The 17,363-nt window shown below is 41.0% G+C and overlaps 1 non-coding gene across 1 annotated transcript; it reads right to left on the reverse strand.

The window, feature by feature from the left end:
* Positions 1–2,074: 2,074 nt before the first annotated feature.
* On the reverse strand, positions 2,075–2,183 carry LOC140857659 (small nucleolar RNA R71). The gene has a single exon (XR_012141153.1). It is a non-coding gene; the product is annotated as a small nucleolar RNA R71 (small nucleolar RNA).
* Between the last annotated feature and the right edge of the window lie 15,180 nt (positions 2,184–17,363).

The following is a 17,363-nucleotide window of genomic DNA, read 5'->3' on the forward strand; positions in this document are numbered from 1 at the left end:
CCTAAGCCGGTAGCATAGGAACAAATTCCTATACCAATCGAAGTGACCATCTAGCAATGGTACCCGACGACCGGATAGGTCGAATGTGTAGAACAACATCCTTAGAACCCATGCGGATATAGTTTTTATATAATTCATCCCCTTGACCAAAATGATCATAGGACACCCCAAAGTTCAACTGTCTACTCTGATCAGGCTGTCCATATTGTATTTCAAAATATCAAATCCATCTGATGGATTATCCTGGCCAAGGTTTTGCTAAATTGAAATACAGCGACTCATTCTTCTCCAACTCTTGGAGTGGTCAATCCCATCTCGATCACACTCTGACTTCGCAAGTACTTGACTGTGCCCAGAAGCCTTCCGTCCCTGAATTAGAAATTCAGTTAGTCCAGTACCAAAGCACAGTGAGTTGCTTGCAAGTCACTGAGGCAATCTCAAGTCTAAGGGACACTTATACCTATATCCCATCAGAGACATTTTCGACAGCAGAATGCTCTGGAGTTGGTCACGTTCAATGATGATGTACCCTTACATCTCACCTGTATGCCATACCAGTGTCTCCACACTCCTTGGTTAAGAGGACAACCAACCCATATGGCCTACAGTGACCTATGCTCGATAGAAGCTGTCGTCCTTATTAACAGCTTATCATTTGGTCGTGAACAGTTTTAAGGACTAATCGATAAATCCTCTCTTTATCGAATCTAAATAGTCCTAAGGACTTCATCATAACAACGGAGTTCATTAGAAGATGAAAGCTTATGATGAAAATACCAAATATATTTTATTTATTAACAAATCAATTACAATACTTGGTTGCTCAACCGTCAACAGCTTGACGATTGGCTTTTTGGGACACATTTTCCAACACATTCATCATTGTAGATTTATTTTTGGTGATCGCTGGAGACAAGGTAAGCTTTCAAGTTTTATTAGTTTCATGCATCTAATTTAGTTGCATAGAATCCTTTGTTTGAAATTGGTTGTGCATATTCATCTCAAATCAATTTAAGAGCAACACCCATAATAAGATAAGGTGAAAATTTCATCACCCTCCCTTGGCCCAAAAACAACCAACCAACATCCCACATTAACCCTGGCCTAACTATAATCAAGTAGACATTGGCCCCTAGTATTAATCGAGTTCAGTTTTGAGTATTGTGGTTAAGTGCAAAGTAAGTCTGGACTCACTACTGAAACTGGTGTCTAAGGCTAGAGGATAAAAAGGCTCAGCCTAAGTAGATTTGTGGTTATTTAATTGATTCTGTTAGCTTACCTGGCCAATTCAATTGGTGTCTAAGGCAAGCAACGGGGGGACCCCCACGATCCCACCTCTTACCTGGCTAGTTGAAGGAAGTGAGAACAAACCTAATTTGCATTTAAGTTAAGCTACTCTATATTGAACTATTAGGTCTAAGAAACCCATAGGTGTCTAGGTTTAATTGTTTGCTAACTTGATTGTAATTAACACTAAACCACAACAAATTCTTCCCACCTTACGTATCTAGGTCTAGGGCTCTTTCTTTCTTCTCTCTCCTTTTTCTCTTAAAAAAAAAATGAAACAAAAACAAAACTTGAATCATACATTAGGATTTGCATTGGTATATGCAAGATAGAAGATCTCTCTATCCTGACCTAGTTGAACCCAATCCTGAGATTGAATGATTGACTTATATTAAACCTGAAAATCAAATGGCTGGAGATCCTAGAGAACCACCTAGGCAGATGAAAGAATATTTTATTCCTTCTACCTATAACCCATTGACTTGTATCCACTTACCTGATATCCCTGCAAGCCACTATGAGATCAAGTCGACCACAATCCAGTTGCTCCCATCTTTCTATGGGAATACTAATGAAGATTCTTACAAGCATCTGGATGAGTTCTTAGAAATTTATTCCACGATGAAAATTCAAAATTTTACTGATGATGCACTTAGATTGACCTTATTCTCCTTCTCACTTAAAGACAAAGCCAAGTACTGGCTTGGCACAATAGGGAGACCAATCCAAACTTGGGCTAAAATACAGTACAAGTTTCTTAAGAAATTCTATCCCATAGGTCGAACCAACACTATGAGGCGAGCCATCACTGGATTTGCTCAGCTTCCAGGAGAATAAATTCATGAATCATGGGAGAGACTTAAAGAACTTCTTAGAAAATGCCCACACCATGGTCTATCTAAGTGGCAAATTGTTCAAGCTTTTTATGAGGGTTTAGGTGACCCATACAGACAGATGGTAGATGCATCTTGTGGGGGTGCATTCATGAGTAAAAGTGAGGATGAAGCCTACACTTTATTTGAAACTTTGAGCAAAAATTTAATCAATCATGCTTCATTATCCTCTTACGAAAGATCAATCCCTCACCAAAAATGGATAGGAATTTTTGAGATCAAGCAAACAGACTCTAGTCTTAAGGCCGATCTGAACCTAATAGTCCAAAGATTAGATAAAGTCGACCTTCTTACCCAGAAATTTGATCAGTTCCTAGCATTAGATCAACAATCTCCTGCACAATACACACCTCCTCCCAATTATCAAGAGATTTATTCTATCTGTGCTAGCCCAGCCCATCATGTTAGTGAATGTTCTACGGCTGCACAGTTTTCACCTTTCATCCAAGAACAAGTTCAAGCTGCTCAAGGTTACTCTAATCCTGTCAATGACCCATTCTTAAATGCATATAACCAAGATTGGAGGAACCATCCTAATTTTTCTTGGAGATCCTAACAGACTCAGGATTAAACCCAAATTTTTTCTGTGCAGAACTTTCAAAATGGGCTCCAATACCAAAATTATGCCTATAATATTGGTCAGCCTAATCAGCCTATCTAGCCATTGTATTACAATCAGCCGTTATACCCACCTCCTCAACAGACCAATCTAGCCGATGATAGATTTAGCCAACTTCAACAAATGATCATGACCCAATAGCAATCCCTCGCTAGGCTAGAAGCACAAATAGATCAATTAACTGAATCTACTATGAGGAGAGAACTAGGTCAATTACCAAACGAACCAATATCGAATTTTGAAAATGACCCATCCATCCACCAATCACATAGACCTAGTCATCAATCCAATGTCCCACATAAGAATCCCCAATTTAAAAATGATAAAGTAATCTTTAAGCTTAAAAGTGATAGAATTCTTAAGGACCCATACCAAGACCAGATAAGTGAGGCTAGTACTAATGCTAGCCAAAATATGAATTTAGAAGAAGAGGTTAGTACTGAAGCTAACCCAATAGAAGAACTTGAGCTTAGTACTGATGCTGATCTAAGTGAAGAAAAGAAGAGAGTGGATGAGTTACCCAAGATATATCCATCAAGAGTCCTATTTTCTTCAGCCTTAGAAGCCAGTTCTTCCACTTTAGAATTACCATCTCCTTCAGAATTAAAATTATCTTTGATTACACTTGAGAACACATGTTTAAAATCAAAAGATACCCTTCCCGTGCCTATTTCTTCCAACTTAGTTCCTAACCCAAAAACTCAATTCATGAGCATTTTAGAAGAACAAATAGGAGAAATTCTCAACAAACAAGGGTCTATGAATGGGTTTGTGAACTATCTTTTTAAAATAAGAACAGAGATGTGAACTACTTTTTGAAGATTGGTAACAAAATACTAAAATTTATTATAAGCCATCTTCCTAAGATTGACAATCTAAAATCATTGAAATTTATCAATCTAATATTTGATATGGGATAGGTGAGAGAATCAGCATGGTCTGGCTGAAGATGGTAAACTTAGCACTTTCTGGGAGACAATCCAGTTTTTAATTTTTAGTTTTATACTTTTACTATCTTTTGTATTTTGTTTAGGTCAATCAAGTCTTACTTAGTATCTTTTGTAGGGATCTGAAGATAATCTTGGCTAAGTTAGGAGGAGAATCAATTTTGAAAAGACTTCTAGATCTTGTGGTATCTCTTCCTTTTCTTTCTCTTTACATGCACCCTTCATTTTTTCTATTCCATTGAGGACAATGTTGATTAAGTTGGGGGGGAGAATATTTTTTTTTTTTTAAGTCCTCAAGTAAGTTAGTATTTAGTATTTAAGCATTTGATTACACTTAAGAATCAAGTTAAATCAAGTATTTTTTGATGTACAGATCAGAGAGTTTGTGAGATATTGAGGGATCAAGTATTAAGAAAACTCAATAAAGAGTTAAGTTTAAAACTTAAATAGTTTTTTTTGAGTATTTTTAAATTTTTTTACCAGCATCAAAGAAGAGTTTACTTTCTATAGGCTTGTGTAGAGTAACTATACATTTTTTCATATATATATATATATATAAAAGAAGAAGAGTTTTCAAGTACTTCATGCTGAGTAATCGGGCCTCTTTGCCTAAGCAAACATTGAGTTTCACATGAAAAAGTATGAAGGGTAAAGAAGCTTTATTGTAAAGCTAGTTTTAACTCATAGCTTGTTTGATTCGAGCAAGTAGGTCTGAGGGGTATTCTATACCTAGTGCCCTAAAGCCATTTGGTTTGGGAGTCATTGACTGAAAACTCGCTACATGGTCAAACAGAAAGCTTATGGGTTTAAGACACTCAATAGCAGTACAACGTTTAAAAAAGAAAAATCAATCAAGAAATAAAGGATGGAAGTAACAATATACTTGTTCATATGAAGGTTAATAATTTGGAGATAAAGGTAGGGATAATTTGAAAAAGTTCAGAAAAAATTTAGTATTCTTAGTTTAACTCTCATATTGACTAGTATTAATACCCCAATGACATACCTCATTTATGCTCTACTGAACATTAGTGGCCCTTTTGAAAATTATTTGATGAAATTCAAAACTTTAAGTTAAATGATACTTAATTCTAAATTCTTTCTTTACTCGAGGACGAGCAAAGTTCAAATTGAAGAGTGTGATAAGTGATATATTTTTATATTTATTAAAGATATTTTTGATAATTTATGATGCTAACATCTTCTTAAAAATCCTAATTTCATGAATTTATTGAATTTGCTTAAAAAATAAGTGATTTTAAAAAAAATATAAAATTAGATATATTTATAAAAAAATAGATGTTAATTTAATTGAGCAATTTAAATACCAAAATGAAGAAAATTTTTTGAAGAATTTAATGCATATTTTTTTTAATTTTTTAGATAAAAATTAGAGTGAGAATAGAGCTAAAATATCCTAAAAAATAAAAAAATAGCCTTCGGTGTACGATGGACCGATTGCTCGATCCACAGAGCCAGGGCGCGGTCCACCGAAAATGCTACGCGGTCCACAGGCGCGGTCTACAGGCAGTGAAAGCTATTTTGCACCATCCAATGATTGAGATTTAATTTGAAGATCGATCCAACGGCTGCTGTTTGTTGCCGGTTTATAAGAGAATTTTTTGCACGATCGAACGACCGAAAATGAATCCATCATGAGATCTGACGGTTGAGGACACTCCTGACTGAGAATAAGAGATTATCAGCATGATCCGACGGTCCAGAACCAATCCCAGGCATAATCGGATGGCTGTGGTTCGATCCAACTTTGATAAGGATTACAACTATGGATTTTGGATAGATCTGGGCGGTTCAAGCTCCATCCGACGGTCAGGAATATTTCTAAGGGGATCAATATAATTTCTAAGGGTTTAAGGACTCTTTTTTCTACAAAAAAATTATAAAAAATTCATCTATAAATAGAGGGTCTGGGAATAAGCTTTGTGAGCAAAAAAAATTAGTAAAAAGTGAGAAAAAAAATAGAGAAAAAATTAGATAGATTTAGGGACCCAAGGAAAAGAAGGAGAGAAGCCGATTCGCTCTATGGAGTACGACGAAAGATGGAGAGGTCATCAACTATCTTTTCGATGAGGCTGGGCTGATCAACTTTGGATCCTTCTTACAGTTTATTTTTATTTTATTATTATTTTTAAATTCTTTGTACTTGAATTTTAATTCTAGTTAATAAAAAATTTATTTTCCTACACTTTAAATTTTTATCTTTTATTTTTTGTACGTAGATGCTAGGATCTAGTTAGTAGATCTTAGTACCCAATTTATTTTATACTTTTTAAATTTTTGTTATTTATTTTATTGCAAGTAGATGCTAGGATCTAGTTAGTAAATCTTAGTACCTGATTTATTTTTTGCACTTTTAATTTTTATTTTCCAACTTAAATTGCTTTCTCCAAAATTTTATTTTATTTTTGTAAAATCAAAGATTTCAAATCAAAATCTTGCATTCTCTGTGGATTCGACCTGACTCACTACTTTCTATGTATTTTTAATTTTTATTGAAGTCAAATTTGATTGATAATCATGATGTCTGAACGACAGCATCACGATTGTATCAATAAGATACACATATCCATACCATAAATTGTCATCGATAAAGGTAATAAAATAAAGATGACCATCCTGATCTGTATATTGAATGGGCCACACATATCAGTATGTAACAGGACAAGTATCCTAGTAGTCCTCTCCCATTATCCTATAATAGGTTATTTGATCATTTTTTCTTGAAGACAGGATTCACAAACTGGATAGAACTCAATGGTCAATGAGCCAAGAAGCATATCTTTCTCCAATTTATTTTTTCTTTCCTCTCCAACATGACCAAGCTTGAGGTGCCACATATACTTTAGATTCATCTCATCTTTGGATCTCTCTGATCCTATGACACTCACCATGAGCAAGTCTGATATACCCTCTAAAGGCATATCTTTCTTGTTCTTCAAGAACTCTAGTTATACAGGATATTTTTTTTCAATAGCCATCAACATTACAGTGAAAATACTTTCCCTTGTCAATGACCTTCTTCTTAGGAACATCCCTTTTTAGCTTGCTCTCGATCTTTTGCTTCTTCATGGGCTTCTTCTTCTTCTTCTAATTAGATTCTCTTTTGAAAAATGAAGCCCGCTCCACATCAAGAATCATGCCCCTTGAACCCTTTAAGGCCCCTTCAGTAGTTACCAGCATGTTTAACAATTTGGCCTTGATGCAATCAATGTTAGTCACATGATAGTTTACTATACATTGCCCATACAAATCAGAAAGAGATTGGAGGATCAAATCCGCATGCAATTCCTTATACATCATCATGTCGAGCTTCTCAAGCTCCTCCAAATCTTTGATCATTATCAAATAATGATCATGGACAGACTACCTTTTGGTCAACCATCGGATGAATTGGTAATGCAGGAGGATCCTGATCGAGAACATAGCTTAACTTTTTAAAACTTAAAACTATTTTCAAGTTTCTAAGCCAGTCTTTATAATTAGATCTGGTTAGAGGATTGGTTTCAAAAATATGAGCTAAAGGATTGGAAGCTGATATTTTGTTCTGCAGAGAGTAAAAATTCAAGCTAGATTTTTGTATTCACTTTATAGAGTTTGTTTTAAGATTTTTTTTAAATAAATATGCCTTCCACTATTTTTTTGAGTCTCTTACACTCCTCAGAGAAAGAAATAGAAATCCTTCACAAATAAGGTTTCAAGTGGGTACTGCAATCCTACTAATTTGGATACCACCTCATCTAATAGTTATTGCTGACATGCAAATCAGCAAGTGGACAACTCTTGTCCAATGCTTCTCAAGCAAGTTATAGTGATCTTCGATCTCTAAGTTATATAGGCCTCATTTGATAGTTATTGATCTTATTCTTTAGTTTAGTCAGACCCACTATTCAAATGCATAGGCAAAGCCATCATTAGATTCTTCACCTAACAGTTATTGGGCCCAACCTTATCTTTATCCCACAGCATCTTATGCTAATAGAGTGGTTACACCTTTCCAATGCAATTAATCACTATGACCAGATGAGAACAGTCAACGTCGGTAGGATACCTGCATATCTACAATGGTGGAAGATTGCTCAACTTAAGATATTTTGAGGAGTTTTAAATTTAGGTCTCAAATTTTAGTTATTTACATCTAATGTGAATAAAAATCCATAAAAGACAAATAAGAAAATCACTGATGATCATGGACCTAAGAAAAGGATGCGGGCTCAAGCCATTGAGCCAAATTAGATCTATGGGCCAATTACACAAGCACACGCACGTCAATTGATTTGATAGTCTTTAACTCTTTGATTCGATCCTAAGCAAGTCTTTGATTTGATCAACTTCTTGATCCAGCCTCAACCAATTGCTCGACTCGATCTGTGCTTGTTGTGTGCTGTAGGCTTGCAATGGATCAACCATTTACGTGCAACCAAATGCATAAACAATCCATACAATTCATAACACAGCAATTAATTACAACCCATTAGATCATATCTAATAAGACTTGTAGGTCTCTAAATTACATAAATCTACCAATACTCGTAGGCACCTAAAAATTAAATAATTTTAAATATATAGGATTCATAAACATGATACATCATAGAGATAAGTAAAAGGGTCACAATCCTATGACCATCACCACATGTATCTCATACATAAAAATAATAAAAATAATGGATTTGGGTATTAGACTAATATTTAACATAGATTCGAATACTTATCATGTGATCAAATCACCATAACTTTTTGACCTTATCGACTATCGATATTGACTAATCAAATCAGCCAACAAGATCAGAATTTTTATTCTTCAAATCTTGTTAAATGATCCATAATACCTAAATCAGCAATCTAATCTTAAAACATATGAGGGTAGCTCTGATACCACTATTAGATTCCAATTAGGGGTTGACATGCACTGTGGAAGGAAACATAAAAATTTTAAATTAATATATAGTAAAAGAATAAAAATAATTTTAAATTTATCATGGGAGATCTAATCTCGAATCAATCCAGATCCCTTATAGTTATTAAAATTAAGATTAAAGAAGAGGAAGGTCAAATCTTCACCTTTGCATAGGTAAATCTTCACCACAATCTGATGAGCGTGGATGTCTTCTCGATTCTTTTGAAGCTGCATAAGCGTTTGGCCTTTATAGGTATCCATATGAAGTTGTCATCTGATCAAAAGTATTTGATCTCATCAAAGTACTAGCTCCCTTATAGAGATCCTCTTCTAATGATAGACTTATTTTCTCACTTAGCTGAAAATCCTGTAAAAAGATTTCAGTCTTTCCTTTTTGTAGATCATGCTCCGCACACGAACAGATCTAGCACCTTCCTCAACCTTTCTTGGTTCCTTTCTCAAGAAAATCCTATGCTCCTCCTTTTTCCTTGCATTTTTGCTTGTGCCTAACTCTTGAGCATGCAAGAAGAGGTGTCCAACTCTTGGACATTTCAAGACAAGAGAGATTGGGACGTCCAACCTTTTTGACATGCAAGAGAGAGAGGGGCATGAGGTATGCTTAGGCATGGAAGGTGTGGGGCATCCAAAGGCTTAGGCACGTGGAAGGTTGGGGCACTCATCCACTTGAGGCGTAAGATATTTTCCACATTAAAACCCTTTTAACATAAGAGATTTATGGCACATATGGGAGACATCTTTCTCAAAGATGCATAAAGGAGTCTTAAGGGAGAAGGACTCTTGGCACTAGATGTGGAGTCCCTTCTGACATCAAAATCTAGTTTCTCAAGGTAGAGGCATGAGATCTCATCTCATGCATGAACACCTCATTACGTAGAGTTCTAGTACTTTTGGGTTTGATTGTGTCACTCTTTGACATTATCAAAATTTGACTTGTGAACCTTTGACATGTCAACTTAATCCTACCATCTGATCAGACACAACCTCTTATATGTGTGACCCCATAGGTTCTATTTTGTCTGGTAGTGAGATATATTATGATCTCCATCATCAATATCATTGAAATTTTTTTTAATAGATTAGAATAATTCCAACTCATCCAATACGAATAATCGACCATCAAGATAATTCTCATGAGTCCTACAATCTACCAGTGATGCCTAGAAGCATGTAGTGGCATTCTAACAGAACAGAATGAATAAATCTCTAGGTGTAGTTACCATGTGATATAGTCTTTCTATCATGAGTCTCAACAAGATGAAATTATAGAATTTTTCATCAAATCCCATCATCCGTCATATGTCAAATTTATTCGACTCAAATTTCTGATGTGAAAATACTGAAAATCTTTTTTCACTATTCATATTGCTCTGGCAAAGATCTTCTGAACTCAGTCTCATAAATCATATAGGGCCATCTCTCTTATCTATCAAGGATAATAGATTCTACATAAGCACACATCTATTCCTATATATAATAAACCAATTGCAGTCAATATACACTGCAAAGATCCATATGGCTAGAGACCAAATGTATATACAGTCAAACTACAGTAACTCTATTATAAATGGTCGAGGCATTGTAAGCCAAAGAACTGTCACACTACTGTAGTATTGAGCAAGTCCTTGATGAGTGAGTAGATATCTAAGTGACTTCACATGTTAGTCATGCTCGGTATCCTTATTCTCTAACAAGCATCTGACTTTTGCTTGAATGTTCTCATACTGTAGACTCGAGACTCATCTATACTTCAAAAAGAAAGCGATCCATGTACCAATCTCTTCAGATCAATCACCATTCCTATAATGATTCATTGATCGAAAGTATTTAGGAATCAATCATCAATGACATATATCTCAAATTTTCAATTCTTGAGAATATGTATTATCATCTTATTAATTTCTCAAATAATTTATGGGCATATACACAACATGAATGGAATTAGTAATCCAAATTTTATTAATAATAAAAATATTAAATATAAAATTATATCTTAAAATAAATATATGTGTCCGTTTGATTGGCTTCTAGAGTATACATCTAACACCATTTTCTTCCTACCACGATCATGAAGCTCGAGCTAGCGACCAATGTCAACAATGTTGGAATTTTGTATAGGATGTATACATATGTGTTTCAAATTTTTTTTTCTAAATAATACAGTAAAATTAAGATTAAAATATCTTTTAATCTAATACATGTATGTATAAAATAAAAAATATAAGGATCTACTTCATATGCTGAAATTAAACACATACTGAATTTTATACTAAAATTAAATATGTGATCGAATCACATACTGTTTCACTTTTTCTTTCTTCGAATCTAGATTTGGAAGAAGGTAGATTTTTTCTTAGCTGTGCAAGTGCCCAACCTCTATGGGTATCCACTTAAGATCAGCCAGAAACAACCCTCTATGATGTTGATCTTTCTTCTCCAAGAATGATCACCCTACGAATCTGAACGAAGCTTAGATCACGATCAACTCTTTGATTCTTTTCTTGATCTTTTTTTTTCTTCTTTTTTGCTCTTCTTTCCTTAGTTATGTAGCAGCCAACGTCTGAAAATAGCATCCAAGAGATGTCGTCCAACTGATGGAACCAGATCTAGGGTTTCAGGGTTAGATCTTGAAAAAGAGGGTTAGATCTTGAAACTTTTTAAGATCATACAGCAGAAGACTAAAATAAATCAAAATTTATTTTCTAAGATCAAAAAATCCCTAGATCTAAAATCCTATTACATGATTATTACATGGCATTAAATCAAAAATTAAAATATATAAATATAGCATGAACTATATGTTGATCATATCAACATGTTTCTATACTACATCTAATGTATGTATTAAACAATAGATCAGATCTATTACCTTGCAAGTTAGACGTTCTAACCTTACTGATCTGGGCTTGAGGATGATGTTGCAAGCCGCACACACGTCCGGCCTCTAGGAGTCATCCACACGAGCTCACGAATCTCGATCAGAAGTCCTGCTTCAGGAAATCAGCACAGTATGCTAGTACTGCGCTGATCCTTCTTTGATGGTTGATCAGGTGCCTCCTTCTTCTTGATTTGGACTCTTCCAAAGATGGAAAATAGAAGGAGGAGTTTCAGATCTGGGACACTCTTAGGAAACTCAAGATGGAGGGAGGAAAGATATGAAAACAAAAACCCAAGAAGAAGACCCTCTTCTTCTTCACGTTTTTCTCTCTAGACACCCAAACTTGCATCTTTTATATCTCCACGACCCAAAGGTATTTCTCTCTGATTTTTGGATGGCACAAAGATCTCTCAAATCTATAATTTTTTCTAAAATTTCATGAAGAAACTCATCTTATATAGAGCGATATGATAGAGTCCTTGTCTAGGTCAAACACCTAGTCAAGGCTTATCCAAACATGGCAAGTTAAGGGACGCCCAACTCTTGAGCACCTCCTTCATATTTTCATGCATGGATCACTAGAAAAGGGTGCACAATGTATACCCTAAAATCTATGAAAATTCCAAAAAAAAATTTGGATAAATTCGGTGCAAAATTGAAAGAGTTTTGGATTTCTAAAACTATATCTCATAGAATTCGAAATCCAAACTTATTCCTTTTAGATTTGATCCAAACCACCTTCCATGTAAGAAAGAAGAGAGGAGACCTTTTTGAACGTGGGAGAAATCTGGGAGAGGGCTTTTGTCACACAAAATAAGTGAAGATTGGCGTTGAATAAGAGAGAGGGCGTGGAGAAGGATTATGTGGCGCAAGGTGGAATCCTAGTCTTACTAGGATTCTGTCTTATGACTTGTTTTAATTTGGTTTCTCAAACCAAATCAAATCAAAATTAGATCAATCTAATTAAAATAGGTCTTAACCCAATTAAAAATCTAATTTAATCAGATTAAATTAGATTTAAATCTGATTTAATTTTCTAATCAAATTAGAAATTAGATTGACCCAAGTCCTAGTTGAACTAGGACTAGTTTTTCCTTGCACTTGGCTTATCCAATAAACCAATTGGACTTGATCCAATCAAGCCCAAAATAAATCTAATTAAATCATATTTAATTAGACTTAATCTCAGCCCATTGGCTTAATCAAATTAAGCCAATTAGCAATCGAATTGCTAATCGATCCTCCTGCAACACTTGCACTGGGTTAAATGTCAATCGTATTGATCATTTAACCCTAGAACGATTCTTAATCATTGATCAACTATCTGATCGGATCATGAACTCTAATGTGTGTGACCTCATAGGTCCGAACCTAAGTCGGTAGCATAGGAACAAATTTTTATACCAATCAAGTGATCATCTAGCAATGGTACCCGACGATCGGATAGGTCGAATGTGTAGAACAACATCCTTAGAACCTGTTGGTGCAAAAATCCGCTTGCGCCGGAGAAGCTGGAGTCGGGGAAGCCGCGGTCGCCGCCGGGACCTGCAAGGGAAGTCTAAACCGGAGGTGGGATTGCTCCGGCAAGACCCTCCGACGCTCAAGTCAGTTCTCTGCCTCAACAAGAATGGAGTGCTCGAACAGAGAATTTAGCAGAGTTTTGAGATAAGGAAAATGAGCTTAAAGAATAACGTATCTGGATCTCCCTTTTATAGACAGAGGAGGCAACGGATTGATGGCGACGTTTGTAACCGCCTGGTAGTGCGCCGCCCATGGTCAGGAGAATTGATTGCGAAAGATAATGGAGCAGACACGTGGCCGTCACCTCGACCTGCCACGTGGAATCTGTTATGAGGGGTGGAGCAGAGTCCGTTGTCAGCGGATAGGAGAATTGCATGGTATCCGTCGCAGGAGGTGGAGCAGGTTCGTGGCCGTTACTGTGGCCTGCCAGGGGATAGTGGAGCTGTGCGGAGTCCACCACAGGAGGTGGAGCAGGGTGGCTATGGTTACTGCGGCCTGTCAGGGAATGATGGTACTGCGCGGAGTCTGCCATAGGAAGTGGAGCAGTGTTGTGGCCATTTTGAGGGCCTGTCAGGGAGCATGGATCTGTCGATTGAAGCTTGGCAATGGTCGGAGCCCGGTTTCTGTTGAGGTCCGGGAGAGGTCCTCCTGGCGGTAGGGGTCGTGAGCGGAGCCCTCTCGGAGCCGAAGTTGCGGGTGGAGTCCGGCTCTGGTAGGAGTCCGGATGGAGCTTACCAGTAGTTGATACTGAGAGCGGAGCCCGGCTCCCGTAGGAGTCCGGGCGGAGCTGTTCTGATGTTGGCGGCGGAGCCCGGCTCCCGTAGGAGTCCGGGCGGAGCTGCACTTGCTGTCGGCGGTGGAGCCCGGCTCCCGTAGGAGTCTGGGCGGAGCCGCACTTGCTGTTGGTGGTGGAGCCCGGCTCCCGTAGGAGTCCGGGCGGAGCTGCACTTGCTGTCGTCGGTGGAGCCCGGCTCCCGTAGGAGTCCGGGCGGAGCCGCACTTGCTGTTGGTGGTGGAGCCCGGCTCCCGTAGGAGTCCGGGCGGAGCCGCACTTGCTGTTGGTGGTGGAGTCCGGCTCCCGTAGGAGTCCGGGCGGAGCCGCACTTGCTGTCGTCGGTGGAGCCCGGCTCCCGTAGGAGTCCGGGCAGAGCCGCACTTGCTGTCGTCGGTGGAGCCCGGCTCCCGTAGGAGTCCGGGCGGAGCCGCACTTGCTGTTGGTGGTGGAGCCCGGCTCCCGTAGGAGTCCGGGCGGAGCTGCACTTGTTGTCGTCGGTGGAGCCCGGCTCCCGTAGGAGTCCGGGCAGAGCCGCACTTGCTGTCGTCGGTGGAGCCCGGCTCCCGTAGGAGTCCGGGCGGAGCCGCACTTGCTGTTGGTGGTGGAGCCCGGCTCCCGTAGGAGTCCGGGCGGAGCTGCACTTGCTGTCGTCGGTGGAGCCCGGCTCCCGTAGGAGTCCGGGCGGAGCCGCACTTGCTGTTGGTGGTGGAGCCCGGCTCCCGTAGGAGTCCGGGCGGAGCTGCACTTGCTGTCGTCGGTGGAGCCCGGCTCCCATAGGAGTCTGGGCGGAGCCGCACTTGCTGTTGGTGGTGGAGCCCGGCTCCCGTAGGAGTCCGGGCGGAGCTGCACTTGCTATCGTCGGTGGAGACCGGCTCCCGTAGGAGTCCGGGCGGAGCTGCGCTGATGTCGATTCCGTTGAGGGTTTCGGCTGTGGGTATTTTATACCCAACACCAGTCCCCCTACATCCAAGTTTGAATTTCAAATGAAGGAAGTACACAGAGGTACAGCCAGAACCATCCCTTTGAATCCTGCGCCCTGCCGCTCCCAGATATTTTGGCATTAAATGAGCGCGTGCCGGAGTCTTTTCGATTTGGAGCGGCACGAGGGGATGCTTCGAAAACCCTGCAGGTACGCTGGCCTAGGTACGGCACAATTATGACCCTGCGAACCGCCAGCCGCCTTTAGCCATCTGCCACGGGGAGTGGGACACGCGTCGGATGCGGACTGGCCTGGGGGGATTTGCGATCATTATGGCGCCGGATCCCAGTGTTTATTTATACCCGTCCTCCCCCCTTCAAGCGTCCTACTCCATTTCTGATTTCTTGCTGGCGTCTGTCTTCTCCCCGAGAGCCTGCTCTAGCGAACGCCCTCTCGAGCCGTAGGCGCCTCCCGCTTCTCGCTCCCCAGGTCCCCAGAGCAAGATAGGTTAGTGCCAACCTTCTTCTTCTTACCGCCTAGGGGCTTCTCCTCTTTTCATTTCTTTTGTGTCTTCTTCTGAGTTGACCTTCGGCGTCTCGTTCCCTTCTCGGTTTGCCTTTCTAGGATCCTTTAGGTTCTCCCCCCGAAAAATATCTTCCGACTCTTCTGCCCCCGTCAGTTCTGGGAGTTCTTCTGCTTCGAACCCCCAGGCCCCTGTCTCTGCGGACGAACCCGCATCCGGGGCAGGGCCTCGCCCGGTTTTCGCACCGGGCGCCATTCCATGTTCGTCGACTCCGGACGAACTCCTCTTGATAAGGGCTCGGTACGGGGTTCCTTCGGAGTACGACCTGGAGCTTCCTGGCCCCTCTGACCGGGCCAGCGCTCCCCCTCCTGGTCGCTTTTGTTTGTACCAGGAGGCATTCCGTGCCGGACTCCGACTTCCGCTTCCTACCTTTGTTGCCACCTTCTTTCGCTTCTTAGACATTTCTCTCGCCTCTGTGGCCCCGAATTCCTTTAGGTTTTTGATAGGGTTTCTCTCTCTCTGCCATATAGCCGAGGTCCAGCCATCCCTTTCCTTGTTCAGGCATTTCTACACCTTCAAACGCCATCCTTCAGCGAAAGAACTGGTGGTACTTCTCCCCCCAGTTCGGTAAGAAGGGGTTGCTGAAGGGCGCCCCTTCTTCGATTCACAACTGGAAGGGGAAATTTCTCTTTGTCTACTGCCCGACCCTAGAACTAGGTCTGCCCCCTTGGGGGTCTCTGAGGGATTCCGTCCGCCGGGCTCCCAGCCTGGGAGAGGACGACCTCCAGGCTGCCCAGAAGCTTCTGAGTTATCCCGCTCCTTCCCTTCCTAACCTTCTGAGGGAGCAGCTTCTTTTCAACATCGGCCTGAGCCCTTAGGATCCAGCAAGTATTTATCTTTCTTTTTCTTACCTTCTTCTTCTCTCTCTTCTCCCCCTTTTTTTTTTTTTTTTTCGACTCTGGACTGATCGGTGCCGCTTCTTCTTTCTTCTTTTCTCTTTTTCTTTTTTTTTTTTTTTTTTTTTTAGCAATGGACGCCGAAGCCACGCGGATGCTCGCCAAGGCTATGAGAGCTCAGAAGAGGAAGGGCGCGACGACCTCCGGTTCGGCGAAGAGGGCCAGGGTGGAGGAGACGAGCTTGGTTGCGCCCGTCCAGGCGACCCCAGCCATCGACATTCCTTCGGATGCCGAGCCAGCGGCCCCCCGGGCTTCCTCAAGGAGCCCGCCGTCTGGGGTCCCCGTTCTGGGGGTTCGCCCCACGGAGGCGCCCGCCGCAGGGAGGAGGAGGAAATCGGTGGCCCACAGGGTGAGCAGCCACCGAGCCACTGCAGACGAGTCCGTCTGCTCCGAGGGGGGATTGGAGAACCCCTTCAATGACAAGGCTCTGATCAGGCGGCTGCTCGATGGTTGCATTCTGTCCGATGTCGTGGAGAGGATCGACCGCGCGATCCCGAGCAGCGGGCCTGGGACACTTTGGGGTCCTTTCTTGAGGTAAGCGGATGCTTATTTGCATGGTCGCTCGGTCTTTGTTGTAATTCTCTATCCATCCTCGCAGATCGGGCACCAGCTCTTCGCCTATGTCGAGGCGTCGAGCCGCATGAGAAGGGACCTCCTTCAGGCGGAGGAGCACTGCCAGGACGAGGTTGCTCATCTCCAGAGGCAGTTGGTTACTAGGGCACAGCTTGCTAACGCCCAAGATACCGAAGAGCTCCTAGCCCTGAGGGGCACTGTCGAGGGGATTTCCGTCTCCCTTGGGGAGAAGATAGCCGAGCTTCAACAAGTAAAAATCCAACTGGCGCTCGAGCGGAAGGCCGTCGCGGATGCAGAGGCGGAGTCCGAAGTTCTGCGGAAGCGACGTCGAGAAGCGGAGGCAGAGAGCCGACATCTTCGTCAGACGCTCCGGGATACGCTGCAGAAGAAGGAAGAACTAGAAGAAGCAGTGGAGAATCTGAGGCAGTCCTGGTTGAGGGATGGAGGTGATCACCCTAGGTCAGAGGGAGCAGGACCTCCTTAGAGTTCTTTTGTAGTCACCCCCTTTTTGTAGCTGCTTTCTTCTTGTCGTTTTGTCC

The sequence above is a fragment of the Elaeis guineensis genome, chromosome 4, assembly GCF_000442705.2.
Source record: "Elaeis guineensis isolate ETL-2024a chromosome 4, EG11, whole genome shotgun sequence".
Taxonomy (NCBI): domain Eukaryota; kingdom Viridiplantae; phylum Streptophyta; class Magnoliopsida; order Arecales; family Arecaceae; genus Elaeis; species Elaeis guineensis.